This window comes from Pygocentrus nattereri, chromosome 6, assembly GCF_015220715.1.
Source record: "Pygocentrus nattereri isolate fPygNat1 chromosome 6, fPygNat1.pri, whole genome shotgun sequence".
Taxonomy (NCBI): Eukaryota; Metazoa; Chordata; class Actinopteri; order Characiformes; family Serrasalmidae; genus Pygocentrus; species Pygocentrus nattereri.
Window position 1 is genome coordinate 28750596 of NC_051216.1, and position 20236 is coordinate 28770831.

Here is a 20236-nt window from a genome sequence, read left to right on the forward strand (position 1 = left end):
TTCTTCTTAAGGTTTTGGCTCTTAGAAAGCTTTTCCTCACCACCAGACCCAAATTTCTATAAAACTGCTTTGTGGTAATGTTGTAAAAGGTGCTATGCACATGAAATTAAACTGAATGGAAATAGTGCATGCACTATTAAGAGGCACCTTGTTGTACCTGGCTGTAATCAAGCAATTGGACCACAGATCACATTGTAATTTGATTCAGCCACAACATTTCTCTGCCTTCTAATTATACACCATACAAAGGCAGCACCAAAACAAGCAACTCCACCTTTCTGTCTCTAGAGGCTTAAACAAAACCGCAGTCTCTGTAAAACCTGGCCACTGAATCCTGATGTGCCTCGTCCGTCATCTGGACAGCTGCCTGATGAAACTTTTTAATTGGTTTGAATCTGCAGAGGTATGTTGTTTCTGCACCAAAACTAGGTCGAAAGTATGTCTTGGCACCCTTGTGGCATGGCTCTCTAGCCGTACGGCCCCCTCGGCCTTGTCTGAATGGCTCTTCTGTGTGACCAGCCAAGGATCTGCCAGCGGACCCTCTCTTTGTTGGGTGAATGGGCACAGCTAGGCCACGTCTTAAGGCACACTAATGTACCATGGCTGCACCACAAAGGCTGTGTGGTAATTTGCCAGGGATAATGGCATGCCTTTAATTTGGCTGGGGGTGAAACAGAGCCTTAAAGCAGCCTTATAGATGAGGAGTCCCATTCTAGGTCTTACTCTATTCATATTTTAAAAGGGCTTGTTTTCTTCCGGCTTATTGTCATCCTAAATCCAATATCTGCAAACAACAGGACGAGAATAAAGAAAACAAGATGGCAGCGTCTTGGCCAGGATACCACAAAAACAAACAGAATGGAGCTTCTTCATGAGAGGCGAGTGAACTGGACAAAAACTGTCACAACGCTGATGTAATTTATGGAACAATTAGGTCACAGATAGGATCAGGTTTTGGGAGAAGGTACAGTGAGATATAATAAGGAGAGCTGGCAATGCTGAGGTTTGTGGCAGTGCTTGGAGAAGTATGCTAAGCAGGTTAGACGCCCGGCCTGCCCATCACATAACGGGTCGAGGAGAAATTCAGAGTCAGCGCTGCAACTCCAGGTACTCTGTGATTCGTTATCTCGCACTGCCAGACAAGCCGTGTGCTCTTCTCTAAAGAAAAGGAAGCCCCAGAGGACGCTACACCTTTATCCTGGGCAAGGCAGCGGAGAAACAGAATCTGCCTTGTGCCATGACTGTAACTGCAGTACGATATTACATGATATTGCAGTGAACTTTACACACAAGCATGCACTTTAAGAAAAAGGAAAACACAAAAAACAACAGCGACATTATGTGTCAGATGGTTACACATCAATGCTCAAGCTTTGATAAGCCCACAAACAGCCAATTAAACATAGCAGCATGTCAGGCAGACTCCCACAGCTCCTGAAATTACTGCTCTTTGTGGAGGGGAGAAAAAGCTTTAGGCTGTGTTTCACCATTAATAGTTGCAATGAAGTTTTCCTACACTTTCTCTCTCTCTCCACTGAATCACTCGTTTTCAAAACATTCATTTTCTGAGATGGAATAAAGGGATTTCACATAAAAGCTGGCTGACTTCCTACAGGGATACAAACACAGAGCAGGCAAAAGAAAGAGACAGAGAGGTGAGAGGACTAAAGGAAGCATGAGTTTGAAATGGAGAATGGTTTCTCTTAAACTTTCTCTGAGCTCTAGAGCAGACGGAGGTCTTCCATCCTGACTTTGGGGTCTGTCTAGCAATGCTTGCCAGGTTCAAAAATCTAGCAAGAGTTTGGGGGTCCTCAGTATTATGGTTGGGACAGGTATTACTTTTAATAATGTACTGTGATATAAAGCACATAATAATTAGGGATGCATGAGTGGAATCAGCCGATTTCCTCCCCCTAAATGTGCAACCAACAATTAGCCATTCCACAATTGTGGAATAATCAGTATCGGCAGATATTTGCTTAAAAATGATCTGCGCTGGCAGTTTTTAGATCTGACTGATATTTTAAACCAACCTTTGATGAAGTGTTTATTGCATTCTGGAAAAAGTTCATTTATTTTTCTGCAATTGTAGTCCTAAAGAAATAAATGTTACATTTTACATAATACTATTCCAGGTAGATTTAGTTCCAATTTCTACATTTTATGTATGCTTAAGTACTAAACATACCATCATCAGATATGTACATGAAAAATATTAAATATTGGACATCAGTATCAGCTCACAGTTCTCATATGGGAATATCCCTTATAAGAGACCCCTACTTATTTGGTTTTGGCTGACCCCTGTTGCAATTTATGACATACATAACATGCCATGTAAGTTCACACATGCTAGATCTGAATGCTGCTGCTACAACTGTACCAAAATGTTGTAGCATAAAATGCATGACTCACTGCCATTTTCCTCTTTCTTTTGAGGCACTTAATTTGAATCATGTAAAAGTGACTAATTTTTAATTTATGGATTTAAAATGCCAGGCCCTTTAAAAAGCATATAACGTTATTTATAATGCGATATTGGCTAACAGAAAGCACTCTAAATGTGATGGTGTGTTTGGTGTGATTGTTTAGTACATAGCAATTGAGCTTCTAAAAAAAGTCTAATAAAAAAATTGGTCAGCCAAACTGGATATGAAGAAATAGGAACTGTAATCAGCCATAATAATTTGTTTAGTTCAAATGAATAAATAACCATATCGGATTATTATAATCATAGTGCAAGTAAATAGCTTAGTGCTACAGTCTCCTTACAAAGCATGTAGCAGGACAACGATGTGTTTTTACGTGGTTACAACAGTGCTTGTGAGAATTTATATTTATATTTATATTGCATTTATATTGTAGCTGATCTTAGAAAGAGATGCAAGCAGTTTAATACAAGATTTGTGAATATAATATCTCTAATGAAATGTGTATTAGTGATTTTCATATATTTTCAACACAATTTAATATGATAACTTGATAATTTGGTCACTGATGTCATCATTGGAAACTCTCATACTGTCCCACCCCTTTTTTAAAATATATATAGTGAGCTACAGCAAAGGGCTTGACTGCAGAGGTCAGGTCATGTGATATGTATATGCTGACACGCTACAGGACGTGTGAAATGCAGAGAGACCTACTTCCAGACCGGCATCACGAGCATATCATCCTTGAGGGTGCAGAGTTGCTGCAGGAACAGAAGGCAATCCTTTTGTAGCCTCTGCGGACAAAAGGAAAGAGAGAAAGGATGTGCATGAGACCCTTTTATGGTGGAGTGGCCAGCCACAAAGAGTTGTCCTACTCCCATAAACAAACCGCTAACTTTCTCAAATGGAGTAGAGAGGGAGGTATGTGGAGTGGTGCTGAAGTGGAGATGTGAGGTAGGTGATGAGAGAGAGAGAGAGAGAGAGAGAGAACGAGAGAGAGAGATGGAGAGAGGGAGAGGAAGAGAGAGAGGGAGAGAGAGAGGGAGAGAGAGAGAGAGAGAGAGAGAGAGAGAGAGAGAGAGAGAGAGAGAGAGGGAGAGAGGGAGGGAGGGAGGGAGGGAGGGAGGGAGGGAGGGAGGGAGGGGGGCATGGTCACTATACAGCAAAGGAAACCTCCCCCACCACACAGTTTCCTAAGACTCACTCGAAAAAGCTGCAGCTTTAAGAAAAATGCACTTGACAGGGAAACTCTGCATCCGTTCTGCAGTACTATAGCAATGGCCTCTAGCATCTGCACTTTGCATTCAAGAGGAAGGAAAAAAACTATATCTGCATTCATCATAAACTTTTCATGAGATTGACAATGAAAAAGAAGATATATAGAAAACAGGATAACGTGCCAAATACAAACAGCCAGCATATAAAAAGCGTAGGTCTTTGTTTCTATGGCAACCTCCTTTTATTGTTGGTGGAGCTGCTGTATGACCCCTTTAATTAGCCTATTCTCTTTTTTTCTGTTTTTGTGGGATTGCACAGAGTAAGCAAACAAAATGAGAGTTGGGTAGGATTGAGTAAATTCTTTTTCTTAAGTAGCAAAAAGAATACAAAAGAAATGTTTGATCTCATGCCTAGATTAGGACCCACTTTTTTGTCTTGAAATGAACTTTTAGAAAAAATAAAAATAAAACTGCAAATGTGGAATTTGAGGGGGTGGTTCAGTTCAGGATAACGTGCTTATTTCCAAAAATCTACTCAACTATAAAACTATAAGTAGTTGTTTAGACGCATGACCAATTATGGATGTACAAATGAACTAATGTAAATTGTTTCCATAAAAGCTTAACCATAAAATAGTTAATGTCCTTTGTTGTTCTTCATAGCCAGATGCCTCTTACTACTAGTAAATCTTTCATTAAAAAATTTTAAATGCCAGTTTGGCCTACAAAACGGCAAATAATGTTATCTATATGAGAACTTTGGCTAAGAGAAAGTACTATAAATGTCTTAGTGTGTTTCAGGTGTTGATTTAGCTCACACAGGTATTTAAATCTTTGTCTAATGAAAATCAGACATCACCCAATTTTAAAAATTAAGAATTCAGCCATAAAAATCATGAACAGTGCATCTTTGCAAAAAGGAAGAAATTAAATATGTACAAAACAGATGAAAAGTAAGAAAAGCTAAAATTACAAGAAACCAACAACACCACTAAAAATGCCAAAAGTGCTCTGCCCCATGGTACATCATTTACAACATGAGAACATGCTGCTTAATTGAGTTTAGGAAACTTGGAGAACTGATAATCATATTTGATGTCAGAGGTGTTACAATACGCATATTTCTGGCTTGATGTGATTTTTGATTCTGAGTTGAAGATTTGATTCAATCTTCAATAACAAAATAAGCCACAAAAAACACAACCCCTAGAATTTATAAGCAAGTACAGATAAAAAGCCCAGACATTTTTGTGTGTGTGCAAAGCTGTCTGGCTAATTTTGTGTGCACAGCCAGTTTGGCAAATTTTCAACTGTAGTCCCTGGGCAAGTACAAAAGGACAAGAATTTACATATGCATTTACATAAAAAATACCTAAAACATTAATGATACATGTAACGATACAAAACACTGTACAGAGTAATAAGAAGCACAATGCCAGCGGATAAAATGATTTACATACTATGATGACACTCTTGATTGTTTTTAGCCATGATTTTAAATTAAGCCCTGCTTCTATTACATCCACAGGCAGCTCATTCTAACTGTCTGCTGCTTTTGCTGAAAAAGCTGACTGTCCAAAAGATGCCTTCCTCACAGGTATCATAACATTTCCTCTGGACACTGTGGACCTATTTTCTGTTGTTTTCTGTGTAATAAAGCACAGTCATACAGGATCAAATCATCCAGGATCTTACTAATGATCAATAATTGTGATTCAAATTCGATCACAGACAAACTGAAATCATATTAAACAAAGAGAAAACTAAAACTACTGTAGTCAGTTTAGTGTTAGACCATTATATATAACAACCAGGCACTTCATTAAATACACCTTGTTGTGTCTGCAGTCTGTGTCTATTTAACATGCACTTTGTAGTTCTACTAATCACTAACTGTAGTCCATCTGTTTCTCTGCATATGCATATGCCCCCTATTACCCAGTTCATCAATGGACCCCCACCGAGCAGGTATTATTTGGATGGTGGATCATTCTTAGTACTGCAGTAACACTGACGTGGTGGTGGAGTGTGAGTGTGCTGCGCAGCTACAAGTGGATCAGACACAGCAGTGCTGCTGGAGTTTTGTGTCCACTGACTGTCTATTTTATTATACTCTTCTACCCTGTCAGTCCACCTTGTACGTGTAAAGTCAGAGACGATAGCTCATTTGTTGCTGCAGTTTGTGTTGGTCATTGTCTAGTCCTTCATCAGTGGTCACAGGACGCTGCCCACAGGACACTGTTGGCTGGATATTTTTGATTGGTGAACTGTTCTCAGTTCAGCAGCGACACTGAGGTGTTTAAAAACTCCAAAACCACCGATGTGTCTGATCCACTTGTACCAGCGCAACACACACCATTATGCCACCACAACTTTTACCTCCTTAAAATATTTTTTTCAAAATTAAGCTTTATGAAACAGGAGCACTGATGTGGTATGAAGCTTTTATTTAAAATCGTTCATGAGCCCTAAATCAGGAATTCCATAAATATAGATTTCAGTACAACATACAAGTTTGGCTCCAAATTATGATACATAATTACAAAATATCTAATAGACATAAGCAATAGGTCATCTGATATTACTGTATAACACATCACAAATTATTCAACAGTTTGGAATCACTTGTCATAGTAATAATTGATGTTATTTTACTCAGTAATGCCTTATACATTGTACAAATTGAGTGATACTGTGAGCTGTTTTATGGAATACCTTCAATTTCAGGGCACAGCAAAACTTGTAAAATGAGAAATAATTGACTGTAATTATATTAGTTACATTTTGTAAAGTTACATTTTGTGAAGTTACCTTTTAAATATGAGGCATTCTAGATGTTAATTTTACTATGACTTCATTCTGAATGTTTTACACCTTTCTTAATATAATCTTCAGCTCTGTCTGTCATTCTGACATCTAAACTTTCCTCATTTCTACAGCTTTCTACAAATTCTACAAAGAACTGAACTTCTAAACTTTCAAATGGTTTCAAACCAGTATTCTGCATTTTGCAACTGGCTGGCACCACCACCTGAGATTTTGGAGGTGTGGCTATGCAGATCACCACACGCAAAGACTCATGGTGGTGCCTTTCCTCCAACAAAGCGACTAAGTGTTGTTGTTTAATGTTGTCTATTAATTAGAGTTATGTCTGTTTTATGTGTGATTCAGGATCACAGTCACAGTGAAATGAGTGGCTAGAGGTGACGTCAAGGTGACGTTCAAGGTTCTGTACGCGCCCCTTTCTTCCAGTGTGTTTAATAAAGAGCACTTCTTGCTGCAGATCACAGCTACCCCTGTGTTTCTTTTACTGCTGAAGCTACAATATATACACAGGACACACAGTACTGTGTTAAAGTATTATGCACCTAAGCAAACTGTTTAAAGCCATTTATCGGGGCAGCAAGTTTGTTTTAATTTTTAAAACACCATATAGAATTATCTATCGCTGTTCTTGGAAGAAAACCTTGCATCTCCAAAATGGTAATTTTACAGCAGAAGCAAAAAAACCTACTTTACTTTTTATGTGAAACAATGGAGCCAGACTTTTTTCAAGTAGTTTTGGGCTGTTTCTTTTGGTCCATTTTGGTCCATTCAAAATATAAATGACATGGGGGATTTTTAAAGTATGTTAACTGAAAAACGACAAAAAATGGAGATACAAGGTTTTTCTCCGACAGCCTGCGATATGTAAATAAACATTAAAATGATAGCATGTAACAAGACTTTCTTATTTTGGAAGTTGATATCTTGTGAGCTACTTGGAAGCAAAGTTTGGTCCCAGATTGAATCTTCCAGTCATCACATTGCTCAACTTCATCTCCAGCAGACTTGATTTAATTTTAACATTGTAATCAAACAAAATTATAATCATTACATAATATAATCATTAGTCAATCTTCTCAGGTGCCTAAACACTTTCACTGTAATGTACTTAAAATTGAATACACATCTAAGTACCAATTATCAGTCTATATAAAATTCAGATTCCGAATGTAAGAATTAAGTGTGAGTGGCAATCAAGATCCTTCCTTTACTGTAAACAGGATAATATCAATCAGCACTGATGCATTATGGGCCTAACAGCATCCTCCAGGTTGCACAACTTCCCAGACAGGTAGAGGCAGTACTTAGTACAGAGTGCAGTATTAAATTAATATTAGGCAGAAGAGAAAGCACCACACATCCTCTAGCAGCTCTCACCATGCCCATCAGGCTGTGAGCCCCCCTTGTCTCTGTGGATTCAACCCAGGTCAGTTCTGTGTGGAGCAGCACAAAGCTGGGAGAGAGACCAGGACAGAGTAATTAAGGAGTAAATAATGAGGCTCTTGAAGGAACCCCTGCTCCGACGATCTGACTGACTGGAGAGCCAAGTCCACGTTCAATAAATCCATTAACAACTTCTGAGGGTCACTACTTTAAAAGGTCACTGCAACTTAGCTAGCAGCATCTACTAGCAGCAAGACCACATCTAGTACAAATAAATAAAATGACAAAAGAATTACAATCTGCAGCAAAATATTGAGAGAAAATTCAAAACACAGTACTTCCTGAGAAAAAAAAAAAAAAAAAAAAAAAAAAAAAAAAAAAATATATATATATATATATATATATATATATATATATATATATATATATATATATATATGTGTGTGTGTGTGTGTGTGTGTGTGTGTGTGTATAAACACTGTGGCCAAATCAAAATCATGAAATCACTCTCTGAGTCATTGCTAAACAACCACAAGCCCCATCTAACTTTCTTAGTCCTTCAGTCACTCCTTAACCTCAGATGCTATCCATCATTACGTCAGTCAAGCTTTCAGTTCAGCATCTAATAATACTGCTAACTAGTTTTTTCCATGAATATTTTTTAAATGTGAAGAGATGTGCCTGTGGGACACCTGATGCCATTTTTTCTGTGTTTTTTTAACCCTGCCATATCAATATTATATATCTGCTCGACTGTACATTTCAATAGGGGTGTACAAGTCTGGAATTACTGTTCAAAAAGTTCGGAATCAAAGTTTTTAGTAATATAAAACCAGTTGGTTGCAGACATGTGTATAAAAAATATCCTAATAAGCCAGTGCAGCTTCTCTGGCTTCAAGTATTAAGTAGGACACTAGGAAGCTAAAACAAGAAATTAAGGTGCATCAAGAACTAAGATATTGTAAAATTAATTTCCAGAATGCCTCCAATTTTAAAAAGTGGAGATCAAATCTCAAGGCAGATAACTTAAAAATATGTAAATATATTAATTAATTTCACTACATTATTTATAACTGAATAACTTCTCTGATATTCACAAAGTCTTAAATAAAACATTAAAACAGCTTACTAAGTTATAAATATGGCAAGTGATTTCAAACTTCTAAATGCTACAGTATATATATATATATATATATATATATATATATATATATATACATAGTGCAGTGTTCTTAATTCTACATGGACATAATTTGCCTGACTGCAGCTGCTGATGGTCCCTCTTATTCCATTCAATTCAGAAGACATTATGAGATACGGACAAATTATGCAAAATGTATGGCAGCTCTGTGATGTTCACTGTCCTTTGCATTCAAATAGCCCTCCACGGTGTGCCAGTGTGCAGTAATTAAATCACCAACCCATTAGGAAGCTCTCAGGTCTTTGAATGTAAGCCAGTGACACAATCCTGGCAAATGTGGAAGCAGCAGAAACCATGTTTCTCTGGGTAACATCAGCCCACCTGAAAGGATTAATTAAGGAATGATGTTTAAAAGAGAGATGAGCTCATCCTTGTGTCCCTCAACATATTGCAGCGGCAGTTCTGTTTGCATAGCTTGCTCCCCACCATGCTACTACATGGGGGGAGCTGTGCTCTGCAGGCACGTTCTCCAAACAGCCAGGTGTTCACTGTGGGATAAACATTTACTAACAGACTTCAACCAGATCCCTGGGGCACAGCATTAAGGGAGTCTTCTAGCCAGCTAAATATTCGAAATGCTACAGCAGGTGGGGTGGAGGGTGACTGAGGCAAGCAGCCTAGCCCGCAGTGCTCGGGGTTTGATCTCCAGGTTTTAATTTGTCTCCACAGAGGCATAACTGTGGCTAAACGATTATGTAGCTCTGGCACTAGTTTTCGGCAAGAATGATAAAAGTTGGCTATCTGGAAAATGACCCAATCTCTACCCCTTCTGCAGCACCGCTAGTCCCCCACTGATGAATTTCCGAACAGGCCACCCACTCCATGGGAAAACAGAAAGGAAAAACAGATGAAGCTGCAAAAGTGGATTCCAAATCCATTTGCATAAATGGAAGCCTCCTGGCCTAGGAAGGAATGCACTGATTCTACCACATGAAACCAGGGTATTGATCAAGAACAAATACGATACCAGTGCAATGTGAGGCTGTAACTACACATGGGGCTCTGGGCGGCAGGGGGTGTGGAGGGGTATGAAAGTACACTGGACCCCATTTCCATCCCCTCTGGATCTATATGATGTCAACTAAAATGTTTGTTATTAATATTAGGCCACATCCATGTGTGCAATTTGCAAACATGGTTGTTATAATGTGTCAGGAATTCTTTATGTCAAACAAATATATTACAATCCGGGCAATGCATGCATGCACCTGCAGATGATGGTGTTATGCAGGGTTTATGATATATAAATTTGATCCCCGAAGTAAAATAAATACAAAAAGCGACATCATGCCTGATATTCTAAATGTTGTCACTGTTATTTGCTGAAGATAACTTTGTTAGGGTAAAAAATGCTGGTTAAGCAAGCAAAATGTCAAAGCACTAAACTGTCTAACTTTGTTAGAAACCAAATAATAGGTAAGAGCTGGTTAACTTTTGGCAAAAGATAATGATAGAAGTTTGACTGAAAATCTGAAATATTTAGCATGTGTCTTCAAATATACTTGGAATAAAATTAGTAAATGCTGGCAGTCAAATCACAATAGGCATCACAGAATCATAAAATTTGGTGGTAACAGCACTACGTGAGGCAAAATGTCTGCCAAGATAATTAACAGCTATTAATTAAGTCACTTTGGTGGTGATTAGAGCCGGTGTCTTATAACGCTATGGTATTTTAACTGGTATTTGAGGCAAAAACCACCTAAAAAAACAACTTTAAAATGTATTAATTAAACAATCTCAATTAAATATAACACTTACTACTACTATAATAATAATAATAATCATCATCATCATCATCATCAAGTCTTCCCTGCTTACATTCTAATTACAATGACAAGCTGTTTTGGCTTTTATTTCCTACTGTTCCTGATCTCAGGAATTCAATTTATACATGTGAAAATCACATTTTTTAAACTAGTAAATAATTCTTGATATCAGGAATTTTATTTGCATGTGAAAGTTAAAATTCCACAAGTAAGTAATCCTATCATTGGGTGATGTGTGTTTTCCCATTTGAAATATTATTTAATTGGTAAATTAAAATAGAAACTAGAAAGTGGGATTAAAAGCTGAAACTTCTTGCAATCAAATCAATTTGAACATGTCATTAAAATCTCATCATGTCAAATTTCTCTTCTCTTATTTGGATTTTAAGATAAACCTGCTTTCCATACACAGGAGGGCGGATTTGCGAAACATGGAGTTTTATGCAGAAACAAAAAGCTGTTTTATGTACAGAGCCAGTTTAATCTGTCAATCTGTCAATCCATCTCTGTGCTGCTCCATCCAAACAGCTCAAAATGTGTCTTTTAAATATAGCTGTTCACCAGCTGTGTGTGTGTGTGTGTGTGTGTGTGTGTGTGTGTGTGTGTGTGTGTGTGTGTGTGTGTGTGTGTGTGTGTGTGTGAGAGAGTGATTTGTCGCATGTGTGACAAAATATGTTCGGAAACATTGTAGGAAATATAATTGAATCCACATTGGCTTCTTACTGGGAAAAATACTACCAGAGTGGTTCAGGTGTTATTTCTTGCCGGATTGTGCGTGTTATGAATTGATACTGATAAATTTAAATTACATAATAGCACAGCCATGCCTCACATTACACAAGCGGTAAAACCTGCTGGTAATCCTCATTTATGAATCAGCAAACATGTTATCACCATGCCATTTGCTCTTAACATCACACTAAATCTGTCAGTGCATTTAATAATCTGGCCCTTTATGTCCAAACCTTCATACACACCTCTTCCAATTAGTGAATTCAGTTACTTTGGGGTGCATTCACACAGGAGTTCAGCTGTGCACAAAAGCTTGTATAATCTCCACAGAAAAGCACACTATCAATAGAGTGGGACAGTCACCAAGCCCAACACCAAGCATCAGCTAGAGAGGTATAAAAGCCCTACTGCGTTCTCTGGAGTGATGTAGCACCATCAAACACCTTTTAGATGAGCCGGAGTGTTTTGGATTCTGAACTAATGATCCAGCATCAGCACCTGCCCTCACTAATGCTCTTGTGGTTGAATGTAATAATATCCTCACAACAATGTTTCAACATCTAAAGCCTTCATGGAAGAGTAGAGTCTGTTACTGCAGTAAAGTGGGACAAACTCCCTATTAATAACTTCAATTTCAGAAGAAACGTTAGATGAGTAAGTATCCCCAAACTTCTGGACACATAGTGTACAACTTGACCACTGACAAGACATATGACATTATTATCAGTGCCAATATATCACACTGCTGTGACCCTAGGCCTAAGCACGGCACAATCATACTAAGAGACCTTTTCAGAAATGAATAAGAAACTGTCTGTGGCAAAGTTTAAGAAAAGAAGCAAAAACTTTCTATGACTGCACTTGCATAAAAGACAGAGCAAATGCCTGGGCTGCACAGGAGCTGGTGGGTTACTATTGTCTCTCCCTCTAGTTAGCCGGCAGGACCTTGGGCATGTAGGAACAAAACAAATGACAGCAAGTGAAAGGCTGAGAGTACTCGCTGTGAGGCGGGAAGACCACCTGCCGCGGTGGCTGCCGTGCCATCCCCGGTGTGACTGCAGCCAAACAGAGCAGAGCTGCAGTAATTATGCCGCCCACTGTGGACGTAATAACACTCAGCCCAGGATGAATGTGGGAAGGATGGAGCCGCAGTGCAGCTGAAAGAACTGTGCATGCCACAGAGGAGTCCTATAGAGGCCATCAGACACACTGACATTTCCATAAGTGCCATCCGCCTGTCTTTCTCAACAGAATATTCCATCAGCCTACATGTAAGGGCTCCCCTTTGGAACCACTTCAGCTAACTCAATTCTTATATCGCTCACAAAGTGGTCGGATGACCTGGGGGGGCAAGGTGAGCCAGGCTTTGACCACACATGCATTTTTGACTCGATCCAGGTCTTGTGCTGAACCAGAAGCAGATACACAATTTGGTATGTCAGCTTATATCTCTTCCCCATTTAATACTCTACTAAGTCTTTCTTACTTACAATAAAATGTGAGGAAGCAAAATTACAAATACCATGTCATACTCTATGTCATACTCTATACTCAATCACTACAGCTATATAGATCACCCCTACTCATCAATGTTTAATAAAGCAGAGCTCTGTGGCAGTACTCCAACAAGGTTAACCTATTGTCCCACACATGGGGCGAAGAGCATCCTGACACACATCAAAGGAAATAATGAGATGGTTTGTCTTGTATTGGCTAGACAAATTTTGCAGTCTACTGAGCACAGCTAAGCATAGCTTGCTGCTCTCCTAGACTGCTTCATATGCACTCTTAGAGATTCTGAAGACACAAGCTCATAGCATAACAAGTCTTTGATTAAAATAGTTGCTGATGAATTTTAAATTACTGACTGAAACTCTTTGACATGTCTGATGTAACTGCATGTTGCTTTCTTAAGTAGGCCATTCATTCAAGTTCAAAGTGAGTGTATAGCAGACCTCCTTAAAGGACTATGAGCTTTTCTGAGTGATAACCATATCACTAAACTAGCTGGTCTCAGTGGAAGTGTGGACAACAGGTAATGGACAGATAATATACAGTGCTGGTGTTAATGTGGTACAGATCAATGCACTGCAGTAATGTTGCCTAATGTTTTCTGTAGTGTAATGCATTACAGTAACTGACTTCATGAAAATTGTACTTGCATTACTAATGTGTCTTTAAAAGAACAAAATGAAAACCCATGATGTATTTAAATGGCCCATATCCAACATCTGCCTTGTATTTTATTTTTTCCCCTGAGGTCTACTTATAACTTTGGGGATGGTTCTGTGTATCTAACACAATCATAATTCTCTTTAACATGACCATTTTCCAACCTCACTTTATCCCTTAGAATTAAATAGGATGCTCTGTCACTTTGTCTGATATATGTAATAATGAAATGGTTCTGTTTTATTCAAAAAGCAACCAGGGCTGAAACACTCCTTATAGCTTCAGCATGAATTGGCAGGGCTGAGCTTCTAAGGCTCAGTAGGTGTATATATGCAAATGTGTTAGTTTTCATGACATGACAGAAACAGCAAATTCAAAATGGCCTGTTTTTGCAGCTAAGCTTCTTAAATGGATTTTATGGATTGGGGAATGAAGGGCAAACTTTAGCTAATTACATACATCAACATCTTTTATTTCATTGATTATGAAGATGAGCAGTGCTGCACTGGGTATGCTGTAAACTTCACGATCAATTAATCAGATCATCAAATAATTGAAACTGATGGATAAAGATCCTGAAGAAGAGAGATGTTTCTGTTCAGGAATAGTTTTGGAAGCTTCACACTTTTTTCTTAACAATTATATTTTTATGGTTTTTGAACCGTTTCTACTAGTTTTCAGTTTTTTTCAAATAGTGATACTGACAGGCCATTTACATAATGTTCACTGTAACTGCCTATTTTTCTAATTAACACACTTTCTAATTTAAACCATGTGTATTTTAGTGAGTAACACAGAAGCAATCTTAAGATTACTTTTTTCTAGCCAGGAAGTAATAAGTAAAGTGGTCTTTCATCTGAGAGAACAGTAATTTGTGATGAATTTCCTATTTCTACCTCAACACTGATAATATAAGGTTAGTCAAAGTAAGGAAGAAAGTAGGGATATATTCAGTCACAGTGCTGGTTCAAAGTCTTCTACTGGTGTCTACAAGTCTGAAAGATCAAACATCAGTGAAATCAAAAGAAGATAAGACCAAACCTTAAGACTCCTGCTCTCCTCATTCTCCTTCACTTAGTGCAATCAATAAGTCACCCATCTCACTCTATGAAAAAGAGCACCTCTCCAAACACTCTTAGAATACTGAGGCTAATAAACTTAGCAATGAAATTGAATTGAAGTCGCTGAATAAAGTGCCAATCCAATAAGTAATTACTGGCAGTCAGATGAATCACAAAGGCACAGGACGTGCTCTCTCTTCTGATGGACATGACTGTAATTAATGATTCAGTGTAAATCTCATTCCAATGAGCTCAAAAACTAGAGAAAACAAACAATCCCTGGCTAAGTAGCCTGACTTAGGCCTTTTAAAAGCTCCAGGTTTTCCGCCTGATGTAAATGCATTAGCTTTTGCTGAAAAGCAGGCTACTTTATAGAGTTCCTGAAAACTCTGAATATTCATTTCACATTAACCATCAGCTCTAAATGAAGAACGAGGCAGGGGGAGGCTTTCGAAGCATTTAGCCTCTGAGTTTATGACTATTATTATTATATCATCACACTTCATTTCATTCAGAAGGGTGAGTCTGAATGATAATTCTGTTTCCCACCAGTGACTTATGAGTAGCTAAGGGATTATGCCTGTAATATAAAGGCATAGTTCTATAGTCATCTTCTTTAATACTTAACAAAGCGCTACTGTTAATTTCACCAAACAGCCAAAAGCGCAGACTGCAGATTAAACTGAAGTATCTCAGCCAATGAATTGAGCTACAGTCACACGGAAAAAAACACCCTGGGAGGAAACAAAACCGGCTCTTCCCGACAGTCTTTGTGCCTTCTGAGCTGCGGGTAAAATGACAGCAATTCTGGCTCGCCGCCTGTATGGAACTCGATCACTCTATTTTCTTTCCTATAGAGTGCAAGGCGAATGCAGCATGCTCAGGGAAGATCAGGTGAGTGTGCTGTGATCAGGGCTATGGGAGCTTGGCTTAGGGTTGGCTGCACCGGCAGCAGTCAGAGCAGCCGGGGGTGGGGGGGAGGGGGAGGGGGGGTTAGTAAGAAGCTCAGCAAGGAAACACTTCTGCCAGTGTCATCATTAAGAACTTCACAGGGCAGACACTAGTAGGAGAGATAATTGACGGGGGATCAAACGTGCGTTTACATTCAGATAAATCTTGGCGAAGTCTAGTCCTCATTAGTGGCGAAGATCCAAAGGCGATAAGCAACACGCCTCAGTGGTGGCTGGAGAGCTAGAGGGGAGGGAGACTGGAGATTATCCAGGACTCAGAAAAGAAGGCCTGTGGCCTCCGGCCACTACAAGCACACAGCCCGTGTCGTGTCAATGAAGGGTAGAAGCCGCCTGCTGCATGATACCACAACAAAACTGCTGCCATGCTGGGTCTGATGACAAACTTGGCACTAGAGCTGTCATGATTACTCGATTAAACTTGATTACCCAATTAAAAAATAATCAGCTATTGAAATACATTTTCTTGGTGATCTACAGTGATAGCCTGCATGACCATAAATGCATATATTAAAAGTTCCTACTGGTCTCTATTACAGCAAAAAACAAAGTCTGATAGAAATGCTAATTTTTGCCACTTATGGCCAAATTTTCTAAACATCTGTGCTGGTGCTAATGCATTTTGCACTTGCAAAAGCTCTCACAGCTGATTTATCAGGATGTTCACAAAAGCCTTTTTGAGGTCACCACGGAGCTACAAGCTTCAGAGTGTCTTCATCAATATGCATTTTAGGCTGTAGCACTGTTGAGGTGCATAGGAGATGAGACTACGCAAATCAACAACCTGGAACATTTGCAAACATGAACCAACCAGAAAACTGCAGGTTTCTAAGTCCAAGAAAAAGAACATATAATTACAGATTTGTTATTAGAAACATTTTTTTATCGTCTCTCCACCTAAAATATACAGTTCTACTAATTTCTAAGGATTCAAACTATTTTTTTCTCATTAGTATAGTAATGTTTGGAATACAAACAAAACCCACACCAGTATATCGCTGTTGTTGGAAGAAAACCTTGTATCTACAAAATAGTAACTTTACAGGAGAAGGAAAAAACATACTTCACTTTCAATGCAAGTCAATGGAACCAGACTTTTTCCCATGCCATTTTGAGTCATTTCTTTTAGGCAATTCATCATAAAATATACAAACAATGTAAAGAGTAACAGATACTTTCAAAAACAGATACTTACAAAACGGAAAAATGTCAAAAATGGAGATACAAGGTTTTCTTCCGACAACAACGATAAACAACCTCTTTGTCCCTAAAAATGACATTTCCTTATTGTCAGCATTAACATTATGAAAATCAGTATGATGATAGAGTTAGGCCTTATATGAACTATGTATGTAATTTTTAAACTATGTACATAAGTTACAATGTTTCAATCTAAAAAATGTAAGAAGAAATTTTAAAAATAATAATAATAAGTTTCTCCCCATGATCTCTGAAATGCAACTTTGTGTGGAATGTGACATAAACCTTCAGTTTTGTTTTGTTTTAAACCATGGGTGATTTGGTAGGTTTATTTTTGTTTTCTTCACAGAGACTTTGCCTCAACTGCTCATCATTCAGTACCTGAAATATACCTCCTCTGTCACAACCTCCAGTTCTTCTGGGGAGAATATCTTTTTTCTGTTTTCCTCTGTTTACAGCTGTGTGGATTTGAGTTTTAGCTCCTCTGCAATTCAAATATACCAGTTTGGGTGTGACATCATTTAAACAGTCAGGTGCAAACTAGAGCAATCACAAAATTTTAGCACATGCTACTTTTTTGAATGCTTCTTAGTAAATCTGATCCATAGCATTTTATATATGGCTTTATAATGCATTTGCTTCCAGTAAAGTATCTTTGAATCTCTTATTTTACACTTAACTCCTTTTTAACTCTCATTACTCATAATAAATGGTCAGAATAATTGTCAGATTTCTCGATTACATACATTATATTGCCAAAAGTATTCAGTCACCCATCCAAATCATTGAATTCAGGTGTTCCAATCACTTTCATGGCCACAGGTCTATAAATCCAAGCACCTAGGCATGCAGACTGCTTCCACAAACATTTGTGAAAGAATGGGTCGCTCTCAGGATCTCGGTGAATTCCAGCATGGTACCATGATAGGATGCCACCTGTGCAACAAGTCCAATCATGAAATTTCCTCATTACTAAATATTCCCCAGTCAACTGTCAGCGGTATTATAACAAAGTGGAAATGATTGGGAACGACAACAACTCAGCCACGAAGTGGGAAGCCACGTAAAATGACAGAGTGGGGTCAGCAAATGCTGAGGCGCATACTGCGCAGAGGTCGCCGACTCTCTGCAGAGTCAATCACTACAGATCTTCAAACTTCATGTGGCCTTCAGATTAGTTAAAGAACAACGTAGAGAGAGCTTCATGGAATGGGTTTCCATGGCTGAGAAGCATCCAAGTCTGACATCACCAAGTGCAAAACGCAGTGGTGTAAAGGGCCACCACTGGACTCTAGAGCCGTGGAGACATGTCCTCTGGAGTGACGAATCACGTTTCTCCGCCTGGCAATCCAATGGATAACTCTGGGTTTGTCGGTTGCCAGGAGAATGGTAGTTGTCTGACTGCATTGTGCCAAGTGTAAAGTTTGGTGGAGGGGGGATTATGGTGTGGGGTTGTTTTTCAGGAGTTGGGCTCGGCCCCATTGAATGTATTTTATAATTAAACCTAATACCTTAACATCTTCTTACTTATATTTACTGCTTTTCCTCATCATAAATATTATTTCTTTCATTTGATCGAGACTATCATATTGTCCAGATTAGGCAAGGCTTTAACAGCAAGGCTGCTCTTAAAAGCATTACATCATCCATTTAAAAAAAATTGAGCACAAATCATCAACTTACAAATATTATGCATAGCAACACATTATATGTGGTTAGCGTGCAAATGTAATACATTTCCAATGATGTAACAAGGTACTACGTTTTTGGTATTATTATTAGTGCATTATTAGTTTAGACACATTACATTATTGGGCAGGGTATTACATTACACTTATGTCCAACGTATTATTACATTTTTGGTAAATATTACAAAATATTACAGACTTTGGAGCAATTACTTTATTGGGAAATTATTACAAACACTCCTTTCAATAATATTCCAGATAATGTGGCCATGAACGCCAGAACGCCTGTGTAGACAGCCCCCTTCTTAACACTTTGCACCTCTGTTCCTAAATGTACAGTCAAATCTGGAATTATGCAAATAAATGTATCCATACATTAAAAACAGGTGGTCTTCTAGATTTCATATCGGCCTCAGGTTCTTCATTCACACCTTTCCTATAAATCATTCGGAATGAAAGACCTGAGAGAAGAGTCATTTCTGATTCTGGCCTTGAATCTACCTTTTTTATAGTGCCATCTTTCAGCAGAGAAAAAAAAGCCTTAACACAGCATAATGGCAGCACAAATTGGCTGTCTACATTTAACAAGCCCCTATTTTATGTCTTGTTTATTCCATTCAGGACACAGTGGCAGCAGCTCTGTCATTTTCGAAGCCCTAATGAATAGGAGCGCGCATTCGCAAAGTCAAAGTGTGTACTGGCAGCGCATTGTAAACTGCCGAGTGTCGCTGGGCATGACGCCAGCAAAGCCGTGTTTACTGTTAACAGTAGGGGGAGACGGGGAGGTCGAGGGGTGCATGTGAACCCTCCTCCTCTTCGCTGGCTCCCGGGAGCACGGATCTAAACCCCAACTCCTGCTCGCCGCATGAGGCTGCTGAGCCAGGCCTCCCCAGGCTCTCTGAAATAGAACCAGTACCACAGGGGGTCAAGGAGTTTCATCAACACAGCCTGCCTATAAGCCCCTTTCCCATGGATGTTTAAAGTAATGGAGGGATTCATTTCCACTGGAGAAGCAACCCTAAACCTACAGTGAGCAACTTTTAGTAAAGTATTTATTCCAAACAGAGGATCATCTTAGAATTTATATACGGTCATTTCCACAATTATTGACATCTTTTGATTTCATCAAGAGCTCCAACTTTTTGGTCAGATAAAACTGTAGAATTTAAGGAAAGAAAATCTATATTCACATAAATTAAACATACATAATTAAAATAATTAAATATTTAACTTTTTTGTCCCCTTGAAAAACATGCATTTTTTCATGAAATATTCAAAAACATGCAATTATTGGCACCCCTACACTTCTGATCCTGATTCTGTGGTTAGAAAAACACATTTGGGGGGTCACTTTTCCACTGGAACATCAACCAGAACTTGGACTCATGGCAGAGGCAGTTGTTAGATTTGATGGAGGCCATGTCATTAGCTTTGCTTCATATCATCTATTAAAATTATGTGTACATTGAGGGCACATTTGCACCTCTTCCTAACCTTATGTTTTCGGTCAGGACAGGGTGTACAGAGTTACTGCAATTACAAAAATATACTTGCAAATACGGTATAGTTATGTTAAATAAAAATAAT

At 38.6% G+C, this 20236-nt stretch overlaps 1 protein-coding gene across 4 annotated transcripts in view; it reads right to left on the minus strand.

Moving 5' to 3' along the window:
• The window catches only part of sema5ba (sema domain, seven thrombospondin repeats (type 1 and type 1-like), transmembrane domain (TM) and short cytoplasmic domain, (semaphorin) 5Ba), a 159841-nt gene that overhangs the window by 122744 nt on the left and 16861 nt on the right, over positions 1-20236 (minus strand). For all 4 annotated transcript variants that reach the window (XM_017709528.2, XM_037539216.1, XM_017709526.2 and 1 more), the window contains one exon: positions 3147-3226. The gene's annotated coding sequence lies outside the window, so the exon portion shown is untranslated. The remainder of the gene's footprint in view (positions 1-3146; positions 3227-20236) is intronic.